The sequence below is a fragment of the Moschus berezovskii genome, chromosome 1 (assembly GCF_049115385.1).
Source record: "Moschus berezovskii isolate FMDL1 chromosome 1, NW_MosBer_1.0, whole genome shotgun sequence".
NCBI lineage: Eukaryota > Metazoa > Chordata > Mammalia > Artiodactyla > Moschidae > Moschus > Moschus berezovskii.
In genome coordinates, this window is record NC_142460.1 from 141,159,548 (window position 1) to 141,165,547 (window position 6,000).

Below are 6,000 nucleotides of genomic sequence, written 5' to 3' on the forward strand. Positions count from 1 at the left end.
TTCAGCGCTCAGCTTTCTTTATAATCCAACTCTCACGTCCATACATGACTACTGGAAAAACCATAGCCTTGACTAGATGGATCTTTCTTGGCAAAGTAATGTCTCTGCTTTTTAATATGCTGTCTAGGTTGGTCATAACTTTCCTTCCAAGGAGTAAGTGTCTTTTAATTTCATGGTTGCAGTCACCATCTGCAGTGACTTTGGAGCCCCCCAAAATAAGGTCTGCCACTGTTTCAACTGTTTCTCCATCTATTTGCCATGAAGTGATAGGACTGGATGCCATGATCTTCATTTTCTGAATGTTGAGCTTTAAGCCAACTTTTTCACTCTCCTCTTTCACTTTCATCAAGAGACTCTTTAGTTCTTCCTCACTTACTTCCATAAGGGTGGTGTCATCTGCATATCTGAGGTTATTGATATTTCTCCCAGCAATCTTGATTGCAGTTTGTGCTTCCTCTAGCCCAGCGTTTCTCATGATGTACTCTGCATATAAGTTAAATAAGCATGGTGACAATATACAGCCTTGACATACTCCTTTTCCTATTTGGAACCAGTCTCTTGTTCCATGTCCAGTTCTAACTGTTGCTTCCTGAGCTGCATACTAAGAGGCAGGTCAGATGGTCTGGTATTCCCATCTCTTTCAGAATTCTCCACAGTTTATTGTGATCCACAATTTATTTATTTGGCTGTGTCGGGCCTTAGTTGTGGCGCTTGGACTTGGTTGCCCCATGGTATGTAGACTCTTAGTTCCTGGACCAGGGATTGGACCCATGTCCCCTGCATTGGAAGGCGGAGTCTTAACCACTGGACCATCAAGGGAATCCCACATCAATTTCTCAATTGCTTGTTGTGCTACTCTTACATTTAAAGAAACATTTAAGATGTTAAGTAATCCATAAGACTATTTCTCCTTAAAGGATATATTATGAAATGAAAGTGATGACAAGGGTAACTTAGAAGACATCAGTAATGGGCTATATTTCTAGTAAGGATAGAGTTAAAGATGTTAAAGGCATCTTAGCAAAAAATAAGATTTATAAAGTTAAAGTTTTTATTTATCTGTTGAAGGATTTGTGTGTGTTTAGACTAATAATGTAGTTCTCTTGAAAGTAAGTTTTCAAAAGCTTTTAAGGCCCTAGCTTCTTTTATACATTTTCTATTTTAAAATGTAAGGAATTCATTGCATACAATTTCTACTAAGAAATGATAAGTATTTTGCTTTATGTAAATAAGTTTGAAATTTTATATAGAACAAAAAAAATATAACTGTGATAAAACTACAAAAAGCTATGTAATTTCTGGTTGGCCCACAGAAAATTAAAAGCCAACATGTAACTAAAAGCAGGATATACATGCAAGTATATATGTGTGTGTTGTCGGGGGCGGGGGGGCGCTTCCCGAGTGGCTCAGTGGTAAAGAATCTTCCTGCCAATGCAGGACACATGGGTTCAATCCCTGGCTTGGGAAGATCCCCTGGAGAAGAAAATGGCAACCCAATCTGGTATTCTTGCTTGGGAAATCCCATGGACAGAGGAGCGTGGTGGGCTACAGTCCATGGGGTTGCAAAAGAGTCAGACACAACTTAGTGACTAAACAACAACAAATGTGTGTGTGTGTGTGTGTGTAAAGTTCATAATAAGTAATTTGGTAGTATAACTCACTGGAACTGGGAAGCTCCCTGAAGTACCAAAACTCAAGACTAGCTGTATTAAAGCAACTATCCTTGTTTCTTGCCTAACCCAGAAACTGCAGGTGGAAAATGTGGGAATCCTTGGTTACTGCTCTAGCACTTCCAACTTGACTGTTCTGTGCTTGATTCTTCCCTCAGACTTAATTTGAAGCAATGTATGAGAAGCACATTTAGGAAGAACAATGCAGGGGGGGCAAATGACCTAGAAACTAAGGAGTATTTCCACTGATTGGGAAAAAACAAAACACGAAACAATTATGGCAGAAAGATCTTTTCATCATGTGAGAGCATCGTACCCCCAAATTTTACTAGGTTTTCATCTACCTTTATCAATTTGTTATTCAGTCGCTAAGTCATGTCTGACTCTTCGGGATCCCATGGACTGCAGCATGCCAAGCTTCCCCGTCCTTCACTATTTCCCTGAGTTTGCTCAAACTCATGTCCATTGAATCAGTGATGCCATCCCCAACCATCTTATCCTCTGTCATCCCCTTCTTCTCCTGCCTTCAATCTTTCCTAGCATCAGGGTCTTTTCTAATGAGTTGGCTCTTCACATCAGGTGGCCAAAGTATTGGAGTTTCAGCTTCAGCATGAATGCTTCCTATGAATATTCAGAGTTGATTTCCTTTAGGATTGACTGATTAGATCTCCTTGCAGTCCAAGGGACTCTCAAGGGTCTTCTCCAGCACTAAAATTTGAAAGCATTGATTCCCAGATGAAAAACTATTTTATAGTCACAAGATCCTGGGATGTCAACCAGAGATACTCAAGAAAACCTGACTTTTTAAAAAAATGAATTAATATTATATTTGAAATGGTAATAGTATATAATCTAAACACTCTGAGATAGAGAAAAGAAAGCTGTACTTTCAGTAAAAATGAAGCAACTGCCTAGGTAAAGAGAAGTAACTCTTTAGAATTAATACTACCAATCAGACAGTGATATTTATTGAGCATTATCTTGTGTGAATTAGGAATTGGGTGGTTTTTATTCCAGCAAATAAATTTTTCTGGAATTTATAAATAACTTGTATTTATTTTCTATACTAAAAAAAATTTTATTTTCTTGACTGCACCATGCGGCATGTGATAGCTTAGTTCCCTGACGAGGGATCAAACCTGCACCTCCTCCACTGGAAGCACAGAGTCTTAACTACTGCACTACCAGGGAAGTCCCCATTTTCTATAATTTTATCACTAAATTGTTAGAAAAACACAAAGTGGAGGACTAATTTTCAGGTTCCAAGAGCATTTGTTAGAAATAAATATCGGTTGTCTAAATAATAAGTACTTTATTTATTACTATGATATACCTTGGGTCTCATTTCTGGAATAATATCTTATTACAGTGAAGCCATTTTATACTATTTTCCAAAAAGGAAAAAAAAATGTAACAGAAGAGGACTAAGGCTAGTGAAATTCCATGAATAGTTTTATAAAGAAAAATATAATCTGATAATCTGATTGAGATGTACAAACTTTGAGAATGAAGTATGTAAAATTTTCACATTTAAGAAAAGTTCTATTAGATACTCTTCTAAAGTTTGGTATACTAGCAAACAGTGATGTCCCTTTTTAATAGTGAAGATTTCCTTGAGTCCCAGAGATCTTTGAAGTTCAGGCAAAATATAGCAATTTGTTGAAAGAAAAGGGTGCATCTTGAACTGAATAATAAATATAACATCCTATTAAAGCCTATTTTCTTTTATTATGAAACTTAATTTAGGATCCAAAACATTAATTCTGTGGTTTTGAAATCTAGCTTAAATAAGAAAATCTATTAATGACTATATCCCCCCCAAAATTTTTTTTTAAACATTATGTTACCACTTGGAATAAAATTAATCTACATTGGAAGGACTGATTCTAAAGCTGACACTGCAATACTTTGGCCACCTCATGCAACGAGTTGACTCACTGGAAAAGACTCTGATGCTGGGAAGGATTGGGGGCGGGAGGAGAAGGGGACGGCAGAGAATGAGATGGCTGGATGGCATCACCAGCTCAATGGACATGAGTTTGAGTGAACTCCGCGAGTTGGTGATGGACAGGGAGTCCTGGTGTGCTGTGATTCATGGGGTCACAAAGAGTCAGACACGACTGAGCGACTGAACTGAACTGAAAACTGAACTGAATATTGCCTAATTGGAGAGAAATTGAGGTCAAGAGTAATCTCCAGTTTTGCTATAACTTTGTTTTGTGATCACTGAGAAGTCTTTATTAATCCCTCAGTTTCCCTGTTACTAAAAAGAAGCAACACTGTGGTAAAGGGGTGTTAAACTTCCAACCCCAGAGAAAAAATGGATGGAAAAAGATAATACATGTAGCACTGTTTTGACGTCTTTGGGAAGACAGTATCTTTGGTGTCTTTGGGAATGTGATGCTATTGGTAGTAATATTTTTAATACAATTTGTTAATTAAAAACAAAGTTATGAGGTGTATATGATTTTAGGAAGAAGATGTATTCTATCACAGATGAGCTATTTATTTACAAACATTTAATAGCATATCCTTTGGTATGTGAATCATCACTGTCTATTCTGTCCTTGTGTATATGAAGTTGGTATATGCACAGTTGTGATTATGTATCATTTCAAGTGATGATATACCTATAATTTTAAGTTATGACTTTAACATTCACAAAAGAGCATTGAAAGACATTGCCAGTTTCTAGACTTCTGGGTTATAGTTCCCTCTGTATGTTAATATTATCATCTTACAAAGTGTTTTTTTTTAATATGTTTGAGTAGAAACTTATATACATGTTATTTGGACGTAAAGGATGGTCTAAGTGTTTCCAGTAGTCATGTATGGATGTGAGAGTTGGACTATAAAGAAAGCTGAGTACTGCAGAATTGATGCTTTTGAACTGTGGTGTTGGAGAAGACTCTTCAGAGTCCCTTGGACTGCAAGGAGACCCAACTAGTCCATCCTAAAGCAGATCAGTCCTGGGTGTTCATTGGAAGGACTGATGTTGAAGCTGAAACTCCAATACTTTGGCCACCTGATGCAAAGAGCTGACTCATTGGAAAAGACCCTGATGCTGGGAGGGATTGTGGGCAGGAGGAGAAGGGGATGACAGAGGATGAGATGGTTGGATGGCATCACCGACTCAATGGACAGGGGTTTGGGTGGACTCCGGGAGTTGGTGATGGACAGGGAGGCCTGGTGTGCTGCGGTTCATGGGGTTGCAAAGAGTTGGACACAACTGAATGACTGAACTGAAGTGTTGTTGGCTGATAACCTGATGGTCATTCTAACCTGGCTGATGGGACTACTTTTAATTTAAAGGAACAAAAGGTTGAAAGGCACAGCTGGAATCTTGACTACTTTGTATTTGAAGTTATGTTTTAATTCAAAACTAACTAGTTCTTTAGTCACTGGGAACAAAACACTTTTAGCATTTAACTTTAGAATACTTGAAATCCAAATTTGACAGCATTCATTCTCATTAAAAGCTCAACTCATCATCCATGTTTGTATAAGGATTTGTGTCTTACTTAAAATGTCCGTGTAACAAGCTGCTTCTTTGCAAATTAATACTTCTCTTTCCATCTGTTGCGTAGGATCTTTGGAAAAGAAGGAAAATAGGGGAAATGTGCAAAATCAAGGTGAAATGCTAACCAAAAGGACATTCCAGTTATGGCCATCAAATCCCTAATGAATAATCATATTGTGATTATTGTGCCATCCATTTTGTGGTACTTACCTATTTTTAAACTAAATTGACCAGATACAAATATATTTTCATCTTCAAATATTTAGGATATTTTCTCCAACTTCACCCTGTCTTTTTTGCATTTTGATACTACTTTTTCTATTTTTGCATATTGCATACGTTCATTCACTGACTGATCTAATTCTAGATTTTTTGTTTATAAAAATGTCATTGTTACTTGCTGTATAGGTACTCTGTCAATACAGCGGTTCTACCCTTCAAGGAAAAGATAATCAACCTTTTCCACAAAAACACATATTTTCAAGAAAGAGAAATTATGTAGTAATGAATCATTCACATTATCCAAGTATTCTCCACTGAACTTCTTTCAGCTTAATTACTGTGGTTAAATAGTTGTGCTTTTTAATATTTCATCTGAAATATTATATTTTGATGAAAAACAATAAAAATCTCCTGGTAACATTAGCCTTATATTTTGAACAAACAGCTTTAAAGATTTTCTTTTTAATGTGGACCATTTTTTAAAGCCTTCATTGAATTTGTTACAACATTGCTTCTGTCTTATGTTTTGGTTTTTATGGCTGTTAGGCATGTAGATCTTAGTTCCCTGCTCAGGGATGGTACCTGCAC